The sequence below is a fragment of the Dasypus novemcinctus genome, chromosome 8 (genome assembly GCF_030445035.2).
Source record: "Dasypus novemcinctus isolate mDasNov1 chromosome 8, mDasNov1.1.hap2, whole genome shotgun sequence".
NCBI lineage: Eukaryota > Metazoa > Chordata > Mammalia > Cingulata > Dasypodidae > Dasypus > Dasypus novemcinctus.
This window is the reverse complement of record NC_080680.1, coordinates 119482178-119508284: the sequence shown is the minus strand read 5'-3', so window position 1 is coordinate 119508284 and position 26107 is coordinate 119482178. Positions and strand designations below refer to the sequence as shown.

Here is a 26107-nt window from a genome sequence, read left to right as displayed (position 1 = left end):
GGCATGAGAAGAAGGAATTCCATCATGAATTAATTAAAGCAATGTTCTTGAGGAATTGGGGAGACTTGGGAAGTCCTAAATATCCCTCAAAATTTGCATATCATCCTAGTGGGCCTCTTGAAATCTGTGCTCTAACCAGGTAATCAGATTTGTAGTTTGCATTTCTTTCCATAATGAATGGATTTAAATTCCATGCAAAGAAAGAAACAAACAGGAAACATAAATAAATGGATATATTTGGAAAATTGCATTTCACCACCAAACCAGAATTTCAGAATTGCAAAGAATCTAATGAGATGTGGTATTTGGTAGAAGAAAGTAAAGTCAATCAAGCTGTAAACTACACCAGTGGTGAGGAAGCCAGCAAGGAGAGGTTCGGGCAATTGAACACCTTTTTCTCACCTTATCTCTAACACATTTTCCCTTTCGTAATGTTTTCTGGAAATTACTTCAGTATTTGTCGAGGTTTAATTTTATTTCTTGAGGCCTTTAGTTAAGAACTTTTTAAAATTTCTAATTTGAAGCCACATAAGTTTTAGATGATGAAGACATTTCCATTCCCCAGTATGAGAGTTGATATTTTTTTAAACTGGTTTATAAAGTACTGTGCTCTTGTTTATTTTTCTAGCACAGTTTGCACCTCCATTCTTTCACTGATTTTCTGAAGAAAAGTTATAAGAGAGTAATTTAATTTTGACATTAAGCCTTAAGACCTGTTTTTACATTAATCTGAAAGGGAAGCTTCACACTTCATTTAGTGACTACACATTAAAAAGAAGTTGTCTCTTTTGAATACCGATTATAGACCAACCCAGATCCTCCATTAGGGATGAGAATCTTTTTCCTTAATTCCCAGGGACATCTAAAATCTTTTTGTATCTATTCTTTAAGATTAAACATGGAAGTATTTTACTTTGAAAAAAAGTAGTGTTCTTATTTCCTGTTTACTTTCTAAATCAGGCAGATTTAGTTCTTTATTTATCTCTTATAATCTCTATGCTTATCCAGTTCTAAACATATGCAAGTACTCAAAAGCTGTTTCTGCGCTTTGTAAATTCTCTATATAATTTGTTTTTATATCACTTATTATGTGTAAGGTATTGGAATAAAAAGACAAAAGAAACGGGCGTGGTCCCTGCCCTCAAGAAGTTTGCGAGCTTATGTTATTGATAGACTATTCCACAATATTATTTTCCCAAAGAAAAACTGTTCATTTTTTATCTTTTATTTTACTTGAAAGCATTGCCTCCTTCTTCTGTGCCTAATCATGGGGCAAAAAAGCAGCTGTTGGATGAATAATTTAGGTGAACTTTTTAACAGAGCAACTCCACAAAACTAAGGCATGTCCAAAGGTATTAGTCTGAACCACTTTCCTGCAATATACTTTTCCAGGCCTTGATTTTACAAGGGACACTGGCATATATGCACTCTGGCATATATTTTGTTTTTGTTTCAATACTTATGATATTTATTTCAATATCTAGTATTAGTATTCAAGTTCTTATAAACTTCATTAATATCAATGGTGAGAGTGAGCAACTTTTCGGACTTTAATACAAACGAATCTAGTTTTGCAACATTAAGTTTGATGTTATCTGTTGGTTTTATATATTCACCAACTCACCATTTTAAAAAAAATGTGATACCTCTCTGAAGTGTCTTGGTAACTTCCTGTGCAACTGTAATTATTTCCAAATAAAAAGTAAAAGAAAAGAAGCTTTGATAACTTTTGTTTCTACCTGTTCAGCACCTATTTTACCATTCTCTGGTTACAGCCCTGATTTTACTTTGGGAGCTACCCTTTTTCCCCTTTGATACAATCTCACTGGGACTGTGAACCAAAATCTCCACAGTTTTAGATCAAGAGAAATGGAAAGAATGACACAGGAAGACAGGTAAAGAGGAGTCAGAGGGAGGAGAAGCCTTCGGTATTCTTAAATTCAGGAAAAGAGAGTTTCAAAAAATATTTAAAAAAGAGAGAGTTTCAAGAAAGAAGTGATCCATGGTGTCAAACACTGCAGTGCGGTAGAGTAGGATGAGGACTGTGAAAATGCTTGTGGACTGACAACTTCCTGGTGCAACCTTATGGTCCAGGGTGTGAGCAATTTCAGTTCCTGTCAACACTGTCACCCTTGGAAGACTTAATCCCTCTCTATCGTTCCATGGCACTCCTTCCTACTACTAGTAACATTCTTGCCAGGTTGTACTTAGAGTTAGCTCTAACTTTTCAGTCTTTCATGCTGGGTTTTGGAAATTCTGAGTCAAGGCAGTGCCTGGTATTAGCATACATTTTACAAATTTTAAAATAATCTCTCTATTTTTGTGGTTTCCAGTAAGAAAATACTGCTACAGGTCCAAACTCTTGTTTACTGTGTCCATGGCTCAAAATTATCCCATTCTCCTGAGCTAAGTAAGATAACTAGCTTCAGGTTTACAGGTTGAACATTGATACTTTCATTAAAAAATGATTGTTTTCCTTGTGTTTTGTGTAATTCCTTGCCAATGAGAGAATATCTCTGTTTTAGTTGCCTAAGATACTCAAGCAAATACTATGTAATGGGTTGGATTAAACCATGAAAATTTATCCACTCATGGTTTGAGGCTGGGAAAAAGTCCAAATCAAGGTGTCATCAAGGTAATGCTTTCTTTTCAGAGACTGTGGCCTTGTAGGGCTGATGGTTGGCAATTCTTGGTCACTAACTTGTCACATGGTGGCATCTCCTGCCTTCTCTCTTCTCTTCTGAGTTCTGTTGATGTTTAGCTTCTTGCTGCCTGTGAATGTCTCTTCCTAAGTCTGAATTTCATTCCACTTATAAAGCACTCCAGTAATAAGACTAAGTCCCATCCTGACTGAGATGGAAAACAACTTAACTGAAGTAATTCATCAAAATGCCATACTTACAATGGGTACACACCCACAGGAATGGATTAGATTTAAGAACATGTTTTTTGGGGGTACTTACAACTCCAAACCACCACAATCTCCTTATAGGATTTCTTTTTTTATAAAATTTCCTGGGTACGTTTTCTGTACTACATATCTCAGCCCAGGTGCATCTGGGTGAAGTCAAGTGACTAGTTAAAGTCAATGGAATGCAGAAAGAAGTGATGTATGTCACCTTCCAGTTTTGGGGGAAATAATCTTCAACATATTTAATTTGATCCCTTTTCTTCTATAGGTGGTGGCATCGAGTGATCAACAGGTCTGGATCCTCAATAGCTATGTAGAATAGATTACCCTCCCCCATCCCAGAGCTTTGATTAATGTGATGGATAAAATATTTAGTTGTCTAAATGAGGAAATTATAAATATTGGTTCCTCTATGTTTAATGCCCTTTTTCCCCCTTTGGCTAAACACAGAATAGAAAAAACAAAAATTTTCCAAAAATGTTGATGAGCAAAAGTACTCTCATCAGCTTCTGGTTCAGAAAGGGAGATGCATATTTCTTCGTGTTTAAAAAGGGTGGCCAAGGATAAATAAATATACTCTGGCAATGTACTGTGTTGCTCAGATGAATGATTCGAGTCTTTTTTTCCTGTGGGACCTAAAGAGGTAATAACATTGAAAGGAGAACATTTTTCCAAGAAACCCATTTATATGTCCTATCAACAAGATCACACTACCATTAATTATCTGGAAGATACTGTTCCCATTATGTCCATGGGGACTTATTCAACAAAGTGATAGATTTCACTGTCAGTGCATTATTTCTCTTATAGACTCCCTTTCCTTTTCTTTAATTTTATCCTATTAGTGCTGGCTCTTTCAGCTCTCCAGCTTCCCTTCCTCCTTGATAAAGATGCCTTCCTTTTTTTAAAAGGAGTTAGCAATACTTAACCAGAACAAACCATCAGAAAGCCCTCCTCATAAGTAAAAACAATATATTATAGGCACAATTGTTGTAAATTATTTAAGATAGAATATGACTTCATTATTTTAAGTCAGTTTTCTTTTTAGTTATGGAACTTTCACCCCAAAAGTTTAAATTTAGGAATTAAAAGGATGACATTTCTAAACTATCTGAACAATAGCTGCATTCTTAAGGAATAAGGTGAACTCGAGAATTGCCTTTATGTCTTTTCAATTCATGAGCTGGAGGGAAGTTCACCTTTCCTTATCGGGGAAGAGGAGGGCATGTTCAGAGAATTGAGAGGGTCCTTAAGAGAAACACTCATGGAGACTAGAGTTATCTAGAAGGAACAATGCATAGATCACTTATATCAACTACAAAGTGGTGTCCTCAGTGCCTTATGGAACCAGAGTGAGGCAGTATGAGAACTACTGGAGAAACTGAAAACTTGATGTGTGTCCTGAAATTTGTCACCAATATGGATTTGTTTCCCACATGGATACTTGTGAAGGCAGAAGCCTCACTGAATTGTCCTATAATGTCAAGGCAAATAGAAAGAGGAGGGGACAGTTTGATGTTCTAGCTTTTAGTGTGGCAAAAATACATGTTTTACCTTTATAAAATAACTGTAAAATGAAATTATTTATAATAACAATATTTTGTCATTATCATGATCAGATAGGAAATAAAGATTGGGTGTAGAATGACAGAATGGTGATTCTTGTTAAACCTAGGTGATAAGTATAATTCATCATACTACATATATATAATATGTACTCAATATATTAGCATGTATTTTAATTTTGTTTTTAAATATGTACATATTTCAATTTTCCATAGTAAAATGTGTTTTATAACAGAATCACACTATTAGTTGTATGGTTGTTGAGAATAAGATGCTAAGTATGGCTGAAGACCAGGTTGTAATGGAAGTTCTAATGAAGCTGGATATCAATAACAGATGGAGAAAAGGAAAATTCACAAATATATGGAGATTAAACCACACCCTCTTAATAATCAGTGGGTTACAGAAAAATTTCACGGGAAATCAGTAAATATCTTGAGAAAAGTAAAAATTAGAACACAAGATACAGAAACTTATAGGAGGGAACGGATGTGGCTCAAGCAGTTGAGTGTCTGCCTCCCACATGGGACATCCTGGGCTTGGTTCCTGAAAAAGCATAAACAAACGACAAGCAAAACAAATGATAAAACCAACTCAGGGCAACTGATGTGGCTCAGTGCTTAAGTTCTGGCTCCCCACATAGGAGGTCCCAGGTTCAATTCCCAGCCCCCAGTACTTAAAAAAAAAACCAACACACAAAGCTATGGGATACAGCAAGGCAGTGCTGGGAGGGAAATTGATAGCACTCAGTGCTTACATAAAAAAGAAGAGCTAAAATCAATGACCTAATGGCAAACCTGGAGGAACTAGAAAAAGAACAGCAAACTAATCCTAAACTATGCTGAAGGAAAGGCATTATAAAGATCAGAACAGAAATGAAATAGAGAACAACAACAACAACGAAAAACCAGAGTGAAACAACAATACCAAAATTTGGTTCTTTGAGAAGATCAACAAAATCGACAAACCCTTAGCTAGAATGACAAAGAAAAAAAGAAAGAAGACACAAAGCCAAAATGAGAGGGAGGACATTATCACTGACCCCACAAAAATAAAAGCTACTATGAACAACTATAAGGCCAAAAACTAGACAATGAATATGAGATGAACAAATTCCCAGAAACACATGAACAACCTGCATTGACCCTGGAAAAAATAGACCTCCACAATAAAATCACAAGAAAAAAGAATGAAAAAGTCATAAAAAAACCTCTCAAAGATGAGAAGCCTAGGATCAGATAGCTTCACAGGTGAATTTTTTCCAGTCATTTAAAGAAGATTTAATATCAAACTTGCTCAAACTCTTCCAAAACATTGAACAGGAAGGGACACTACCAAACTCATTCTATGAAGCCAAAATCACCCTAATACCAAAACCAGATAAAGATATGGTGAAAAAAAGAAAAGTACAGACCAATTTCTCTAAAATGATGATAGATGCAGAAATTCTCAACAATATACTTGTAAACCAAAGCCAAAAGCACATTAAAAGAAGTATGCGCTGTGAGCAAGTGAGTTTTCTCCCAGGTATGCAAGCATTTTTCAACACAAGAAAATCAATTAGTGTAATGAAGCACATTAGTAAATTGAAGAAGAAAAATCACATGATCCTCTTGATTAATGCAGAAAAGGCATCTGAAATAATACAGCATCGTTTTTGATAAAAACACTAAAAGATACGAATATTTGGAAATTTTCTCAACATGGTAAAGTGCATACATGAAAAACCCACAATTAGCATTGTACTTAATGGTGAAAGACTGAAAACTTTCCCACTCAGATCAGGAACAAGACAAGAACGCCCACTGTCACCACTGTTATTCAATACTGTGCTAGAAGTTCTAGATAGACAATTAGGCTAGATAAAGAAATAAAAGACACCCAAATAGGAAAGGAAGAAGTTAAACTTTATTTGCAGATGATATAATCCTCTATCTAGAAAATCCTGAAAAATCTACAACAAAGCTACTAGAACTAATAGATGAGTGCAGCAAAGTGGTGGGATACAAGACTAATAAGCAAAAATAAGTAGCATTTCTATACAACATTGAAGAACAACCTGAGAAGAAATTCAGAAAAAATGTTCATTTACTATAGCAACAAAAATAATCAAATATTTAGGAATAAACTTAATCAAGGACATATATCTGTATTCAGAAAATTATAAACATTGCCAAAAGAAACCAAAGACCTGAAAAATGGGATTATATTCCATGTTAATGGATTGGAGGACTAAATATCATTAAGATGTCAATTATACCTAAACTGATTCACAGATTCAATGTAATCCCAATAAAAATCCAAACAACGTTTTTTCCCCAGAAATGGAAAAGCCAATTATCAATTTATTTGGAAGGATAAAGGGCTCTGAATAGTTAAAAAATCTTTAAAAAGAAGAACAAAGTTGGAGAACTCTCACTGTCTGACTTTACAGCATATTACCTAGCTACAGTGGTAAAAACAGCTTGATACTGGCATAAAATTAGACAGACTGACAAATGGAACCAAATCAAGAACTCAGAATTCATCATATCATGTTGGGAGAACTGGATATTCATATCCAAATAAAAGAAAGAGGACCCTATCTCATACCTTATTCAAAAATTAGCTCAGAAACGGATCAAGGACATGAAAATAAAAGCTACAACCATACAATTTCTAGAAGAAAATGTAGGAAAACATCTTCAAGATCTTGTGGTAGGTGGCAGTTTCATAAAATTTATGTACGAGTAACTAAAGAATAAATAAATACATGGAACCACCACAAAATTTAACATTTTTGTTTTTCATAAGACTTCGCTGAGAGGAGCAGATGGAGCTCAACTGGTTGAGCATTTGCTTCCCATGTATGAGGTCCCAGGTTTGAGACCCAGCACCTTATGAAAAAAAAACAAAACAAATGGGAAACCAACTCTTATTGGGTAACTGATGTAGCTCAGTGGCTGAGCACCTGCTTCCTATGTACAAACCCTATGTACAAAAAAGCACCCTACTCAATGGAAGAAAATATTTGGAAACCACATATCTTACAAGGGTCTGATATCCATTTTATATAAAGAGATCATATAACTCAGCAATAAAAAGTCAAGTAACCCAATTTAAAAATGGGCAAAAGACTTGAACAGGTATTTATCTAAAGAGGAAAGACAAATGGCCAAAAAGCACATGAAAAAATGTTCAACCTCACTGGCTATTAGGCAAGTGCAGATCAAAGCCTCAATGAGATACTGTTTCACACCTTATAGAAGGGCCATTATTGAAAAACACAGAAAACTACAAGTGCTGAGAAGAATGTAGAGAAATAGGAATGCCCCTTCACTGTTGGTGGGAATGTAGAATGGTGGAAGAATATTTGGCAGTACCTCAAGAAGCTGAACATAGACCTGCTGTATGATCCAGAAATCCTGTTTCTAAGACATATATTCAGAAAAACTGAAAACAAGGATGGGATCAGGCATTTGCACACTGATATTCATAGCAGCATTATTCACAATTGCTAAAATATGGACCAGCTCAAGTGTCTAGCAACTGATGAATGGATAAACAAAATGTATTATATACATACAATGGAATGCTATTTAGCTGTAAGAAGAAATAAAATCAGAATGCATATGCAACATGGATGAACCTTGAGGATATTATGTTGAGTAAAATAAGCTAGCACAAAAGGACAAATATTGTATCAGCTCACTAATATGAACTAAATATGGTGAGTAAACTCGTGGAGATAAACTCTAGAAATATAGGAAATAGAATGTGGATGGAGAATGGGAGCTGATGCTTAATGTATGTAGCATTTTTATTAAGGTTAATTTTAAAAATGTGGAAATGAGTAGAATTGATGGTAACAAATTATAGTGAGTATAACTAACACTTCTGATTTACAAATGTGATTGTGGCTGAAAGGAGTTATCTGCAGACATAAATATTAATTGAAAGGAGACTAGAGAATAATCTATGGAAATATAGTGATTTCAATGATAAATGAAGATTTTGGTTAGAATATGTAGGGGGAGCTAGAGTCCAATAGTTAAATGGCCTAAGCATCCTGGATACTTCTTTGCAATATCTGGGATGCAATGACACAGCATAACTGCACTCAGCTTCAGGGGGATGAACGTGATCCGACTGACCCATGCAACAGCTTATCAGTATATGTAACATGATCGGTATGCCACTGTAAGAGCCAATAACATATTCTGACAGTAGCAACATAAAAGCAGCTCCCATGTAAGCAAAGGAGTAGAGAGAACAAAGGAAGCTTAAAGGAACAGGTGCAGGAGAGAGCAGAGAGAGAGCAGGGGAAGGTAAAGAGCATGCAATAAACTCTATATGCGTAAATGCCCCATGGCTCCATGTGCCTTTTTCTTTGCTAGTGGCGCTGACTCCCCCACTTTGGCTGAGGAGCTCAGACCTGACAGTGTATATGTATATAAGAATGTTCCTTTTTAAAACAAAGTGTTATGAATATGGAGATACACAGAAAAGTTACAACTGATGTAATATTTTGCTGCACAGGCAAGAAGACAGAATATCAATTTTAAGAGACAGCAGTAGAGAGGTAAAATAGGGTATGATAATAGGGTATAGGATTTTTCCTTTTGTAGTAATGAATACTAAAACCGACCGAGGTGATGACAGCACAACCCTGTGATGAAAATGAGAGCCAGTGTGTGTACATTTTGTATAGATTGTACAAAGTATGGGACTGTATAATACAGGGTATCCAGTGGTGAAAGATGGACTGTGTTTAACAGGATAAGTAGGAGAATAGTCTATCCTGAATGATAAATACGTAATTCTAATACCAGGTGTTAATAATTGGATGGCTTGGAGGAAATAATATATATCAAATGTAAGCTATGGGCTATAGTTAGTAGTACTATTTTGACAATGCCCATTCATCTCTTGTAACAAATGTTTCTTAACAATGCAAGTTGGTGGTGGTGGGGAGATATATGGGAACCCTGTATGATGATATGCATGTTCGTTTTGTTAAGTTCACAGTTTAACTATACACTTACTGTTTATGTATGTTCATGTATGAATCATATACTTCCATAAAATTTTATTTTAAAAAGTCAATTGTGTGTTACAGTAGGAAGAAGGTAGAGGCAGTTGATCTGAGCCTGTTTATAAACTTGTTACACATGTAGTTTAGGGAATGGATTTATCCTTTGAAGGTAGAACCTTCATTTGAGAGAATGATGAATCACTTAATTTCATTTAAAATGATACCCACCTATCTTCTCTTGTACAGTCAAATTTAATTTTGAAATATTAATTAGGTTAGCTTTATAATTTCATTGTAAATTGGATAAAGTTTAATTTAAGCTTATATAATTATTTGACAAGAAGAAAGCAAGGAGATAGGTAATAAACTCGTGAATAGGACTGTGAGAATCAATGTCTTATATAAGCATGAAGTTCATCCTTTTTAGGAAAACAAATGTAAATAATTTGTAGCATTAAATTTCACATAAATGAAAAATTGTATACTCTTATAGCACAAATTTGTTTTCAAATAAATGCTCTGCTTAATCCTTCATTGGTCATTAAACCAATATCATGTTTTTATTATTAAAAATAACAGTACTGTTATCCATATCTATGTTTTACAATGTACTTTCACAAATACTACCACATTTGGTTATCAAAAAATTCTCATTGATTAAGAAACTAAATTTCTGCATTCACTAAGTTACATTCAGAGATGTGAGTACAGATATTTTTATTCCAGATACACAAGACTTATTCTAGTTTATCAGTACTCCAGGTCAACCTTTCCTAAATTTGGGTGAAGTATACATGAATACCTTTTAATTCTCTATATGTTCTGGTTCAGAAATTATTCCAAATACATGAAAGTTTTAGGCAATAACTTATTAATGGTTATTCTATTTACAATAGTAGAAAATTGAAATAGTCTGAATATAAGAATAGCATATTGTTATATGATATGTGGCAGTCAATAAAATGATGTTTACAAAGATTGGAGTGCACAGGTAAAATTATACTTCTTAATGGCGATAAAACCAAGTAGAAAGCCATATTGTGTGTTTATATCTGTGTATGTGTATAATGATGTGTATGTGTATATATACATTATAGTTATATATATATACATTCACGTGTACCTACATGCACTTAACTGTATCATTCAGGATATTTAATTATATTGTTTTAGTTTGCTAAAGGCTGCCAATGCAAAAATACCAGAAATATGTTGGATTTTATATTGGGAATTTATTAGGGAAAAATCTTTCACTTCTGAGTCTGTTAAAATGTCCAAATCGAGGCATCATCAGAGATGCTGTCCAACTAAAAGTCAGCTACTGGCAGATCGTAGACTCCTGCCACATGGCAAGGTAAAATGGCTGCTGGACTCTGCCTTTTTCTCCAGGCTCAGCTGTGGGCTATCAGGCATATGGTTCATCTCTCCGTGGGCCTTTTCTCTTCAGCTTCAGGCAACCCTTCTGATTCCAACCTTCAGCCTCTCTCTCAGCGTCTCGGGCTTTCAGTCTTTCTGTGGCTATAGGTGATCGCTATCAAATGGCACAGTGAAAATGGTGGCTCTCTTCCTCTTTTTAAGATCCAGTAAAAGGATTAAGACACACCTTGGGTCTTAGCAAGATTTGTAAGGCAGGCAGCAGGCTGAAAATTTTGGTAAGAGTGATATTACAGTCTTGAGTCCAAAACCTGTACAAGAGGCTAACAGACTAGAAACCTAGAGAGGAGTAGATGATCTAGTCTTGAGGCAGGATTTTTTCTTTATTTTCTGGAATCTTCTGTTCTCCAACTGATTAGATGAGGCCCACCCACATTATTGAAGGTATTCTTCTTTATTTAAGTCAACTGATTATAGATGCTAATCACATCTATAAAATGCCTCCATAACCACTTTTAGGCCAGTGTTGATCAGACATTCGGATACCACAGAAGAATCAAGTTGACATGTAAAATTAATCACAGTTATTAAATTAAAATAAGTATAAAAGATTGTATGAAATATATAACAAAATACTTAACAGACATCTCTTGGTGGTGAGATCATAAGTAATGTAAATTTCTATGTTCATATTTTTGAATTTTCAAATTTTTTATAGAGTATAATGATTTCATAATTAAAAAGAAACATAGTTTATAAAATGTGCAGGAATTTTTCATTAGCATGTATGTGGTGGATTTTACAACTTTCTAACCTCTTTAATTTTGCAAAAATAATAGTGTTATCAACTTAATAAAAAGAAATAAGGATTCATATTGACCCCATGATCCCATTATAGATGCCTCTGGTCTAGCTTTACAGAACGTATACTTGTGTCATAGTACTTAATTTTAAAAAGAACTATTGAATGGTGCTCAGAATAATCATGAGAAATGCTGTAAAGTGGCATAAAAATATGTTGAGTCTGACATTTTAAAAACTTGGCTTATTAGCAATAAAACAACAGATGGCTGGAGGATACAGGCATGTGCCTGTAGGCAGCAAAGTTAAGCCAAAGTTAAGCAAATACATAAGACTTAGGAAGACTTGGAGAGTAATAGGAAAGAGATGAGGGGAAAAGAACATGTATTCCCTGTATTCTGGAGCTGTCCTGTCTCCTCGTTGACAATTCAATGTCAGAAAAATCTCATCCCTCAAAGGAGGCCTGTCCATTTATGAACGGTGCTAACTGTTCCAAAAGTCCTTCATTTTATTTTTGGTGCCATCAGATTCTACCCCTAGGTACTTGTTCTCCACTGTAATATTACATAAAATGCTTGTAAATATTTTTACTTTTCATCCTGTAGCTCTTCTGCTATTTAGTAAAACCAGTATTTCTCTCTCACTCTTTTGTTGACACATTTCCAGCTCATTCCAGTAGTTGTCCTGTGTGCGTTTCAAGGCCCCAGTACTCTGCCCTTTTCCACCTGGCTGTTCTCTGGCATGGTTTATGAACAGTGTCCCTCCTGAAACCCACATTCCTAGTTTTTTCTAACTCTTGTCCAGCTAGTGTGTGTCTCTCCATGTTTATTTGGTCTTCTGTTCTGTGTGTGAGAATCCGTGTGCCTCCTTTGGCTATACTTTTCAATGGAATTGTCTCCTGTACATTTAAGCTTTCATCTCACCATTTGGTAGGTATATGTGCTCTATTTTCAAATAAGTAACAGATGTGACTTTTGATAGCAAGGAATAAGAACAATGCTCTGCAGTCATCACGAGCTTGCTTCATTGATTATCAAGTGACTTCCGTTTTGTTTTGTGCGTATGACCCTGGACCCTTCTCAGTAAACTAGCTAATGTTTCATCTTGTTTACAAAAATAAGAGAGAATGAAAACAATCCACGGGACTTCCTTTGGCAGCCATATTGGCTTTTCTCATATTCTTCAAAATGTTTATTAGTAATAACAAATGTTATTTATAAAATTAGTAGTGTTTTTATTTAACTCAAATTCTCAAAATCATCCTTTGCAACAGAATCTTCTTTTTCATTTTTCTTTTTTACCTTCTTCTTCATATTTTATTTTATAATTGAGGAAATAAGCTCATAAAGAGTAGCTTGGCAAAAGACACCAGCAAAGAATTTAAAAAAACCTTTCACCTGTTCCTCAGATCCCAGATTCTGGACTTGTTTCACGTCATGATAGCTAAGTTTCAGTGGGCACTGATGCTCGTTGCATGAACGCATCCACAAGTTCCTGAGACTTCTAGAAGGGTACGGATCTCTCTTTACAAGACTGGATTTTATACCTTCAGGTCTTTTACTTTCAGGTCTCTCTGCTTGTCGCTACTAATCTCAAGCATTAGTCCAATCACTTTTCATTCTGTGCTTCAAAAATAATTGTAAAATCATTTTTATTCTTTATAGTGTTATCTACAAACCTTTCACAATAGATCTTAAACTAGTTAGTATAATTCATGGAGATTTTCATCACTATTTATCTGTTGTGAGGCCATTATTCATAACCATGGTATATGTTATACAATACTACTTTTAAGAGTATATGCTGAGTATATATTGCACAGGCATATAAAGATGAGCACGTAACGATATTACTGCACACTGATCACTACACTGTCCTTCAGCATGGGAATGATTAAATAATCATTCACCTGTGAATTGAAACATCATGTAACCATTGACAAGAATAAGTTTACTCTGTATGTGTAAATATACAAATAACCAAATTGCATCTTAAGTAGAATTTTTGTTTATTTAGCTGTACTTTTTTAGGAGGTTAAATTGTAAGTCAGAGAAGTGTAGGAGTTACAAGGTGTTCTTCTTAAATAGAACAAAATTTTCAGCAGCCAGGAATTTTCACAAACTTCTCATACTACAACAGTTTTCTAATTGATGATAAGACTGTAACACAGATTCTTCCATTTTCCCTGATTTTCTCAAAAGTCCTTCAGGGATGTGACCTCTGCCTTTCTCTTCTTTTGGCCTCAATCATATCCTCTTCATGGTGTATCTGCTTGTTAATTTCCACTCAAGTTTGTAGCGATTGATAATCAGTGACTCCCTGCCTCACTTCTAAGAATCCCATTCTCCTTGGATGAAGTATTTTTTTTTTTAATTTTTTTATTTTTTATTGACTTTGTAATAATATTACATTAAAAATATATATGTGAGGTCCCATTCAACCCCCCCCACCCCCCCTCTCCCCCCCCCCCCAACAACACTCGTTCCCATCATCATGACACATCCATTGGATTTGGTAAGTACATCTTTGGGCACCTCTGCACCTCATATACATTGGTTCACATCATGGCCCATACTCTCCTCTATTCCATCAAGTGGGCCCTGTGAGGATTTACAATGTCCGGTGATTACCTCTGAAGCACCATCCAGGGCAGCTCCATGTTGGATGAAGTATTAACTTTCAATTCTGTTTATCAACTATATGTGTTATTTCATCAAGTCATAATGATACGCAAATTAATAAGATATATATAGTGTATAGATAATGCATATACATATATTAAATATGCAAGTTTAATAATTATACAAATTACAGAGATGAAAATCAATTCTAGTGTTTGCAAAGGTGAGGTGAGACAGTTACGCTTGTATAGTGCTAATGAGAATGCGAGTTGGTGAAAATTTTATAAAGTGGTTTCTGTAAGGTAATCTGTCACCAGAGAATTAAATTGCATTCCTTCTATATTACTTGAGTGGTATTTTATTTGCTCTCAAGCCCATCATTCTGGTACTTTATGTAATGGTTCATATAACTGAATCATGTTCTTTGAAACGAACCCATTTATCTTTTTCCTCTTCTGTGCTCATTGAATTGGAAGAAGTATTGAAAGCATTGTTGATCACCCAATTCATCCAGGGCTCTGAAAAATTCTATCAGCTTGCCCCGCCTCAGGCAGAAGTAAGCCTGGAACTGGACTCTGGACTGTTTCCAGAAGGAGGACTTACTGATTGAATGTATGGTGTATGTAGCCAGAAGCTATTCCACAGTTAACACGGACAGTGTGTTTTTGACTCTCAACTACTGGGCAATTCCAGAGAGACTGAATTGCTAATTTATCCTTGACCCATAAAACTCATTGTATTGAAACACCACTGGCTTGGTAGCAAGACAAACCAGGAGGGAAAACAAAGTCTTCCTTGAACCAAGCTATACATGTTCATTGGCCATAGCTGTTTTAGGGCGTCACTGCCAATTCTTTAGAAAGGAAGAATCAGAAAGTAATTCAAGCATATCTATATTTAAGTGTTAATTAGATATCTATTACTATATCTATAATTTTGCCAATATATATCTCTAATGCTATGCCTATGGCCATGTACTAATCATTATGCAAACTATATCTAGTTTATTTCTAATATGGTTTCAGTGAGTCTATCCTACCACTTCTCTTTTTTTTTTTTCTCTTTCAATTCATTTAATTTCAACAATCTGTCAAAAAGAGCCAATAAACAAATACTGAATTAAATTTTGTTGGATTTTTAAATCCTCAAACTCCAGGCTACAAAAACATCTTGTGTGTCTCCCACCCTGACCACCCTGCTACTTTTCCATATACCACAGGCCACCCCTAGACACAAAGTTGGGGGGATGCTGACGTAGTCTACTTGGAGCCAGCAGACAGGCGGGCAGTAAGTCTTGATGAAGTGCTTATGGACAAAATGTAGTTCACTGTCGGCCTGAAGTTCTTCAATATAAAGAAGGAAGCAACAATGACCAAGACCAGGAATAGAGTGTTGTTACAAAAGATGGAAAATGTTGTAGCTTCATAATCAGCAACTTCATTCTTCTTCCATAAGACTCTCTCATCTTTTTCCTTCCAAGACATCTTTCTATTGTCAGCTTCAGAAAGCTTTTGAGTCACTTCTTTGGAAACGGCATCCTCCCTCTTCTGTGCTACTTTGTGCTTGAGAACAAATTTTACATTCTTGTATGCAAAGGTAACCAAATAAGTGCTTACTAGGGTTATCACACTATACAGAACAGCAGACTGAATAAGATCCATATGCCGTATTTGCCAATATAACCAGATGCGGATGGCAGACACGATGAAGGCGTTCCCGAAGAAAAGCGTGGAGGACGTGGCTGAGAGGTCACGGCTGAAATCCTGCAAGAGCAAGTCCTCCTCGGACTGCTGCTTGGAGCCACCTCTGGGAGCCATGGAGAGGAAGGAGCCGAGAAGGCCGAGCTGGGTGCCAAGCCGGGCTGAGCCTTTGGCACCGCCGCCGCCCCCGGCTGCCCTATCACTTCTCTTGTATTTACAAATTTCCAAAATCCAGAATATTCTTCAAGAATTGTTACAGTTAAATTTTAAAATAAGTCAGCATGACTTATGATGATTGTCAAGATTCTATAATCCAATATAAATAGATCAGGGATAGTGATATTTATAAAGATATTTATATTGTTTGTTTACAAAAGAAATTGGAAGAATCACACTACCTGACTTCAAAACATACTACAAATCTACAGTAATGAAAACAGCACAGTATTGGCGCAAGGATAGACACACTGACCAATGAAACTGAATTGAAAGTTCTGATATAGATCCTCATATATACAGTCATATGATATTCGGCAGGGCCACCAAACCCACTCAACTGGGAGAGAATGGCTTCTTCAACAAATGGTGCCTGGAGAACTGGATATCCACATGTAAAAGAATGAAAGAGGATTACCAACTCACACCTTATATAAAAATCAACTCAAGATGGATAAAAGACCTACATATAAAAACCAAGATCATAAAGACCTTAGAAAGCAATGTTGGGAAACATCTACAGGACCTTGTAATAGGAAACAGCTTCATGAAATTCACACCTAAAGCATGAGCAGCAAAAGAACAAATAGATAAATGGGACTTCCTCAAAATTAAAGCCTTTTGCGCCTCAAAGGAGTTTGTCAAGAAAGTGAAAAGAGAGCCTACCCAATGGGAGAAAATATCTGGTAACCATATATCTGATAGGAGACTAATATCCTGCATATATAAAGAACTCCTATATCTTGAAAATAAAAAGATAAACAACCCATTTTAAAAATGGGCAAGAGACTTAGACACTTCTCCAAAGAAGAAATATAAATGGCTAAAAAGCACATGAAAATATGCTACAAATCACTAGCTGTTAGGGAAATGCAAATCAAAACTACAAAGAGATATAATCTTCCTCCCATGAGACTGGCGTTATCAAAAAAAGCAGAAGACTGCAAGTGCTGGAGAGGATGTGGAGGAATGGAAACACTTATGCACTGATGGTGGGAATGCAGAAGGATCCAGCCATTCTGAAGGATAGTTTGGTGGTTTCTCAAAAAACTAGCCATAGATTTGCCATATGACCCAGCAATTCTGCTGCTGGGTATATACCCAGTAGAACTGAAAACAAGGATACAAACTGATACATGCACAGCAATGTTCACAGCCACATTATTCACTATTGCCAAAAGTTGGAATCAACCCAGGTGCCCATCAACAGATGAATGGATAAATAAAATGTGGTATATACATACAATGGAATACTACTCAGCTATAAGAAGGAATACATTACAAGCACATGTGATAATATGGATGAATCTTGAGAACATTATGTTGAGTAAAGCAAGCCAGTCATTGAAGGACAAATACTACATGAGATCTCTGATATGAAATAAGTAAACCCAGCTGTCTCAGAGAGCTAGAGACTGGATGATAGGCTTAAAGGAAGTTGGGGGGAGAGGAAGGTTGTGAGCTGACACCTACATGGGTGAAACCTATGATAGACTGGAGGTGAGTATTTGTACAGGGAAGGGATAAAATGGGGGCATAGGGATACCTTTGGGTGGAGCTTTGAGGACTTGAGGGGGGCTAGGGATGGGAGGAACGGTCAGATGGCCCCAGAAATTGGGGGAAGGGTGGGGGAACATTTGGACATAGGAGATTGTCAGGTATATGGTTGAAACTATAATGCTGAGAAAACTCGTTAGAAAATATAATAAGGAAGTTTACCTGTTTAAGATGCTTAAGGGGGGACATCTGACACAAGGCAGACTTCTAGGGAGTGTATGAGTGGTTATTTTGTCATAATGGGTTATATCATTGGGTGTATATGTATACCATACAATGAGTGTGAAGGTATACCCACATCCTGGAGAGGACTGATGTTCTCAAACAGAGAGAATTGTGTCTCTCAAGAGAATTGGTGGCTCCTAATGGGTCAGGGCAGTTGATTATGTCAAGGCCTCAACATTGTTGCAAGTATTTGTCAATATGGTTCTTCAAGTAATGAAGATTGATTGTCACTGTGGGTGCTGTGGGGAGGGGGAGAGAGGTATTGAATAGATAGAATCAGGGTAACTGTGGGGCAGTGGAAGTGTTCCACAAGATCATGCAATATGGATATAGAACATGTTAAATTACACCAAAAATGTATAAAAGTCTATAGGCTAAAATGTAAACCATAATGTAAAACATAAGATAACTAAAATTTTAGAAAATTGTATAGTCTAATATATAAACCATAATGTAAACCAAAATGAAACCTTGTTTGAAAGCTATGTTTCAATAACTGTACATCAATACATTTTGGAGCACTGCTGCACCACATGAATAATGGTTTACATTATAGTTTACAGTCTCTCCCAGTCCACCTGGTGGGCCATGGCAGGACATACAGTGTCCAACATCTGTCCCTGCAGTACCACCCAGGACAACTCCAAGTCCTGAAAATGCCCCCACATCATATCTCTACTTCCCTCTCCCTTCCCTCAGCAGCTACAGTGGCCACTTTCTCCACATCAGTGCTACAATTTCTTCCATTACTAATCACAATAGTTCCATAATAGAATATCAGTAAGTCCACTCTAATCCATACTCTAGTCCTCCATCCTGTGGAGGATATACTCCACCTCTACATTGAGAGGGGTCTTAAATTCCACATGGATGATGGATACAATTCTCCTGCTTGCAGTTGTAGGCACTCTTGGCTCACACCTCAGCAGGGTCCCAGAGACAGCCAAAGTAGATATAACCCCAGGTACTGGTTCTCCTGTGGGCTACAGAGACCCATAGGTCTATGGTCATGGCAGATGGCTCTGGAGTTCAGTGCCATGTCAGTTGACCTTACTTTGGAATTTTTGTCCCTGAGTGTGATGGAGTTGGACTCAGATGTGACCTTTCTACACATGCCTCTTCTGTCACTTTTACTGGACTTGTGGTTGGTGCTGGGGTTGGTGTACACTCAGGAGACCTGAATCTCTGAACTGTCCATGTGACAGCCAGGCCCTGAGCCTCAGCAGACTTGCAATTCCTGCTGTCTGGTTTATTGGACTTACCCTGGCCAGCGAACAGGGTGATGAAGAAGGTCAACCACCACATCAGGGAGCCAAGAGTGCCTACAACTGTAAGTAGGAGAATTGCATCCATCATCTGTGTGGAATCTAAGCCCCCTCTATATATAGAGGTGGAGTGGACATAACCTTCCCAGGATTCACAGGATGGAGGAATACAGTATGGATTAGAGTGGACTTACTGATATTCTATTATGGAACTATTGTGATTAGTAATGGAAGAAATTGTAGCATTGATATGGAGAAAGTGGCCACGGTAGCTGCTGATGGTAGGGAGAGGGAATAAGAGATATGATGTGGGGGCATTTTCAGGACTTGGAGTTGTCCTGGGTGATACTGCAGGGACAGATGCTGGACAATTTATATGCCCTGCCATGGCCCACTGGGTGGACTGGGGGAAAGTGTAAACTACAATGTAAACCATTATCCATGTGGTGCAGCAGTGCTCCAAAATGTATTCACCAAATGCAACACATGTTCCATGATGACGAAAGAGGTTGTTGATGTGGGAGGAGTGGGGTGAGGGGGGTGAGGGGTTTGTGGGGATCTCCTATATTTTTTGAATGTAACATTTAAGAAAATAGAGAGAGAGAAAAAAATCTAATTATTAAAAAAAGAAATAAAAAAGAGATGTTTTGATTAATCGTAAATGATAAATTCAAAAATGAAGATAAAGTGATATATTCTTGAGAAATGTTCAAGTTAATTTTATAAAACTTCAAAGATTCTAGTACAATTGAAAAAAATGTATATTTTAAAAATAAAGCACCAAAATAAAATTAAATTGAAAATATCATTAAAAGTATTAAATTAATAAACAAAAGATTTATTTTCATAAGTCCAATATAATTTTGACTCCAAAATTAGACAAGAATGCATAAGAAATTAAATTTCTGAATAAATGAAACCTTGATATACATAATCTATTAATGTTCATGAAGAATACATCATGAAATAGAGTTTGTCCTGTAAATGCAAGGATAGTTTAATATTTGAGAGCTGTTATTATAATTCCCCTCATTAACAAATTAAAGATGAACAGGCATCTATCATCTTAATATAGATGGAAAAAAGTTAATATTTAGTATCGATTTTTTTCTTCATCATGCTTCTAATCATCATCAACTCTTTGAAAACATTGAAATAAGGGCCTTCCTAATCTGATCAATGGCATCCTCCAAACACTTCAAACAAACATGACATTCATCCCTTGCTATTAGAAATAAGACAAAGAAATCTGCCTTCATGACTTGTATTAAAATTTATAGAAGAGTACAGTGAAATAAGAAAAACTGACAAAACTTATTAGGGTTTGTCTTAGTTTGCTAAAGGCTGCCAGTGCAAACTACCAGACATGGCTTGGCTTTTATACTGGGAATTTATTAGGTTAAAGTTTATAGCTCTGAGGCTGTGAAAATGTCTGAATCGGTGTTACCAGAGATGTCTCACCAAAGGTCAGCTGCTTGTGATCCTAGACTCCTGAAATGTGGCAAATTACTATGGCAGCTGGTCTCTGCCAAGGTCTCTGTCTCTATTCCAGGCTCACTTCAGGCTCACTTTCTCCCTGAGCTCAGCTGTGAGTGATCAGGAACATGGCAGATTATAATGATCTCATCTCTTTCAGGCTCTCAGGGGCCTCTTTCCATGCCTCTCTGCTCCACTGATTCCAGCCTCTTGGGGTTTGTCTGTTTCTACTGCTTTTCTCTATGTGACTCTGCTTTCAGTACTCAGTTTATAAAGGATTCCAGCAAGATGGCCAAGACCCACCCTGGGCCATGCCTCACTGAAGCAATGCAATAAACACAGGGCTGGAAATAAGTATCTGCTGTAATTATTTGTGGTTTAATAATGTTCTACTTTATAAGAGATTTTACTACTAGAATTAATGAATTTAGCATAGTTCCTAGATGCAGAGTTTAATTACTGCCTCCCAAAATAAATAACATTTCTGTTTTCTAAATAAAAATCAGATATTGAAATAAAAATATACCATTCATGAAAGCAAAAAAAATTAATGTTCCTAGGAATAAATCTAATAAGATGTGCAGAGCCTTCATAGATGAAACTAAAGGGCATAAAAAGCCTAAATAAATGGAAAACTAAACCAATTCATAAGAGAAAATTTTGTGACTTGAAATAGCAAAGAACAAATGCACAAATGATAAAAAGATTGATAGATTAGACAATCTTAAAACTTTAAAATTATAGGAAATAATATATATTTATATAACATTAAAAGATATTTACAAAACATATTAGAAAAAGATTAGTATGTAGTTTTTATTTAAAAAAGCAAAAAATGTAAAACTAAGTCAAAGAATATAAAAAGGGTACAGGGAATAGGAATCTCTAATGTCAGTAAACATATGATAATATGCTTGATATCATTAATAATCAAGGTTGTACAGATCAAAACAACTCTGAGATATCATTTCACTTCCATGAGACTGGCAAATATTAAAATGTCTGTTAACACAAAGTTTAGGTAAAAATAAACTGAAAAATTTTATATAGGTGATGGAATTACAAATTGGTACTGCCCTGTAAGAGTGCAACTTTACCAAAAAGTTATCTGGTTATTTTGAAAAAACTGCATAACCTGCGTTCTAGCCTTTCTTTCTCTGTGTAACAGAAATTGAATCAGATTCTCCCTTTTGCTCCAGAAATGATAATCAGAGTCCAGTGTTCAGGAAGGGGCATTAATTACCCACCTTACAAAGGCAGTTATTAATGATAGGGATATCAGTGCTTACTAAGACATGGGGAAGCTAAGCTCGCTCACCCCAGACATCATCCATCACCACGCCATTCTTCAGTCTTCTCCAGCTCTCCAGAAAATGGAGTCAAAGAGAAGACAGGAATCCTTGGAACAGCCCTGTGTCCTTAGAAAGAGACCTGGAACATGAAAGGAGAACTTTCTTTTCCCTGGATCCAAGGGAGGTGGTTTCTGAAGACTACCTCATCAACCTGGGGGCTTCCTCAAGGTGGGGAGACAAACATTTTATTACTCAGTCATGCGTTCGCTTAGGAAGGAGTCTTGCTCATTGACCCTTTAGGTAGTGGAATAGGAAAAGCAAACTCAGATGAGGCAGGGCAGAAAGAGAGGATGATCATGGAGCCCACTCCATGCACGTGGTCCCTGTGGCAAGGTACAGGAATTTCTGGTGGGTCAAACGGGAAACACCAAGGAATTGTATTTCAGTTCCCTTGGCAGAACAGAAGAACTCCCAGCAGCAAGTGGCACTGATGTTTATTGGCCATGGATGGAGGTAAAGGTGGTGGAGGTCTCAAGTCTGATCTAGATTCCCCAAATCAAGAAATCGTAAAGTGGCCTCGGTAAAGGACCCAGTGTTTGTAAGGCTGCCACACCGAGAAATGATGGCCTCTCAGTATTAGCCAGAGAAGCAGCAATAAAGGACAGAGAAGGAAAAAAAAAAAAAAAAGGAAATTGACTAAAAGACTCCTTCCTTTACTTCTTCCTCTTCCTAAATCTTGTGGCCCAGATTCTCTACTCTTAGCAGCCCAGGTTTCATCTCTAACCGGGGATGAGGGAAGAGGGGACATGAGATTTAGGTAGAGGCTGCAATTAAAGCTTTAAAATAAAGATATTTTGATGTGGGGCATTTTCAGGACTTCGAGTTGTCCTGGGTGGTACTGCAGGGACAATTACTGGACATTATATGTCCTCCCATGGCCCACTGGGTGGACTGGGGGAGAGTGTAAACTATAATGTGGACCACTGACCATGTGGTACAGTAGTGCTCAGAGATGTATTCACGAAGTGCAATGAATGTCCCATGATGATGGAGGAGGTGGTTGTTATGGGAGGAGTGGGGCGAAGGGGGTGGGGGGCATATGGGGATCTCATATTCTTTGAATGTAACATTATTAAAAAAAAGACAAAAAAAAGAAATGAAAAAAAAAAGATATTTTAACTTCTAAAATGAGAATCTATGGAGCTCAGACAGTATATCAGCAAGTAATTAGGAAGGGAGATTACAACAGAAAGAACATAGTTGGAATACAGTGCCTGCATGAAACTAAAATTATTTTGTGTTTGTATTTGAGTTGAGAATATTCTTTAACCCAGAACACTCACTTGCACTGTTGCTGCCTCCCTTCACCCCTCCTCCTAGCCTTTGTTATCTCCCTTTTCCAGCCGTTGCTATCCTTCCCACCAGTCCCGTCCACTTAGCCAACTCATAATCTGCCCCCTTTCTTAATCACCGCCTACTTCATAGCTGCCTGCACAGTTCCGCCTATCCACTACCGCCCCGTAGTTTACCCGCCCCAATTCCTACCCCTCCCTTGACCCGACCTTATATAATCAAGTGTATTTCCGCAATAAATTGGACTAGCTCATTCTCACAGGCTGTCTCCGTGGTTTTTACCGCACGTCCCCCACGCCTGGAGAACCTAGGCCTACGCGTTGGCCTAGGGGCTCACCGCCGAGCCGTGGAAGCCCTCCCGGTCCTCGTAGGTTGCTAACTTAGAGTAGCAGCCCACAGCAGGGGTTGCTAACTTGGAATAGCAACTCTCAGCAGGGGGCTCGCCCGGGATCCTTTCCTTCCACCGCCCTCCGGCCCCTCTCTGCTGCTGCTGCTGCTGTCTACTGGCGACCATTTCAGCTCTCCAGGTAGGGACCCCATCGCCGTCTTTTCTTCTCCCACTATGGGCACCTCTCTCTCCTCACACCATACCCCTCAGGTTCGGCTTTTAGCCGCCCTGCTTGATACCAATGGAGTCCGCGTTTCCCTAAAACAGCTCCAAAAATATTGGGACCTGCTACTCCCTCTTAATCCGTGGCTTGCCACCTGCCAGCTCTGGAGCCCAGACACATACTCTCGACTCATAGATCGAGTCACCTCCGCCATAGAGCATGAAAAGCGGTCTTTTCCGCACGGCCTGCTGCCTGCTCTAGTAGCCATATGCGCCTGCCTCCTTGGTGCACCGTCAGAAGCCATCCGAGACAAATCAGTTAAGCAACCCAATGACTATGAGCCCGATGATCCTGGCGACCCAAATTCTCTGTCTGACCAGCTCGCCGCCGCTCTCGAGCGCGAACCTCCCCGCCCGCGCTCCCCATGGCCCGCAGAAGCCGCTTCAGTAGCTCCTCAAAATAGCGGACTTTCTCCTTTTTCTTCCACCTCTGCCCAAAATGGCACACTTCCGGCTTCTTCTTCACCTATGTCCGAGCCCGCCGGCGGGAACAAAGGCGCCTCCTCTCACCTTTACCCGCCCCTCCCTGTCTCGTCATCTTCCAGCCCTGCCCCGGACATAATGTCGCCGCCATCTTGGCCAGCCCCCGGAAATGACGTGACTTCGCCGCCATCTTGGCCGGCCCCCGGAAATGACGTGACTTCGCCGCCATCTTGGCCGGCCCCCGGAAATGACGTGTCCTCGCCGCCATCTTGGCCGGCCCCCGGAAATGACGTGTCCTCGCCGCCATCTTGGCCGGCCCCCGGAAATGACGTGTCCTCGCCGCCATCTTGGCCGGCTTCCGGAAATGACGTGGCTTCTCCGCCATCTTGTCCGGCGCCCAAAAAGGTCCCGCCGCCAGCTTGCTGTCGCTATGACGTTGCTAAGCTGCCGCTCTCTCACCTGTTTCCTGCTACTGTTCATTCCTCGCCACCGCCATATAGCGGCGGCTCCGGAGAAGCACACCCTTCCTCCCCCCAGCTATACCCGCTCAACCCGCTGCCCACGCAGCAACGCCCTCAGACTTGGCTTCCCTTCACAGCCGAAGAAGTTAAAACTCTTCGCAAAGCGGTTAAAGAAGACGGCATAGGTAGCCCATATGTCCAACAATTAATAGAAGAGTTAGGGGTCCAACTTGCTCTTCCTTATGACTGGATTTCTCTAGCCCGTTCCATCCTTCCGCCAGATCTCTCAAAAGACCTGACCCTGCATACTCCACAAGAAAGGCCTTCGCTGCCTCCCCAACCCGCTGTCGACAAGTGTCTGACCGTCACTAAAACGTGTCTTATCGCCCATCAAGAAAGGAACTCCCAGTGCAAATGCTCCTCAAGCTCCCCTCCCACCCACTCTTACTTTGCTTTTTTCTTGTAATTTTCACTTTCTTAACAATCTTTTCAGCTGTCTGTCTCGCAGCCACAGCCCCGACAGATTGGAACCTTCGCCAACGCCTTCTCCTCGCTGTCGCCTGGCTGCTTTTAATTGCCATCCTCATCTCCCTTGTAGTTCTTCTCCCATGACTACTATGCGCCCCCAAGTACATTCATCTGAGCCTGCTATTCCAACACCGTCGCCCAGGGGGACCACACCAGCTCTCTCTCGCCGCGAACGACGTCGACAACACTTCTTTGCCCGCCGCCTAAGCCGTCTTTCCCTTGAAGATGATGACCCCATCGAACGTCAAGTTCTTCAACTCCTCCGACAGGCCCGCTCTATTCAGGCCCCCGCTTCCTGCCCCTCCACCCTCCCCCGTCTCATTCATCTCCTCATTCTCATGTTGTCTTTAGCCTCCTCTGCCCAGAGTTATTCATCCCATCAGCCATTTAACTGGACCCTCTCTGAATGGAAATCAAACACAGATCTCGCCTTTAACGTGACCGCTGGAGCCCCCTCCTTCACAGTTCACATCTGCCGCCTTTCTGGACAAAGCCATAATTGTTACTCAGACTGTCCGGGAGGAAGCTGTCATAGTGGGTACGGGTATGGTGCTGCCCCGGGCCCTGATGAGTCAGCTTTCGGGATTGCTGGTTACTATATCTGCCCTTCTTCAATAGGCTTATCCTCCACTTCCTGCCATAACCCCGCGCATTTCTTCTGTCCCTCATGGGGATGTGAAACCATGGCTGTTGGTTGGGCAAACCCCCCTAACA

General features: G+C 38.6%; 1 protein-coding gene and 1 pseudogene across 1 annotated transcript in view; one reads left to right on the top strand and one right to left on the bottom strand.

The window, feature by feature from the left end:
- Window positions 1-15546: 15546 nt before the first annotated feature.
- On the bottom strand, window positions 15547-16104 carry LOC101440520 (translocon-associated protein subunit gamma pseudogene; annotated as a pseudogene).
- A 7515-nt stretch (window positions 16105-23619) lies between these two features.
- The window catches only part of LOC131279526 (endogenous retrovirus group K member 13-1 Env polyprotein-like), a 133758-nt gene continuing 131270 nt past the window's right edge, over window positions 23620-26107 (top strand). Inside the window, exon 1 of the mRNA XM_058302591.2 lies at window positions 23620-23898. The gene's annotated coding sequence lies outside the window, so the exon portion shown is untranslated. The remainder of the gene's footprint in view (window positions 23899-26107) is intronic.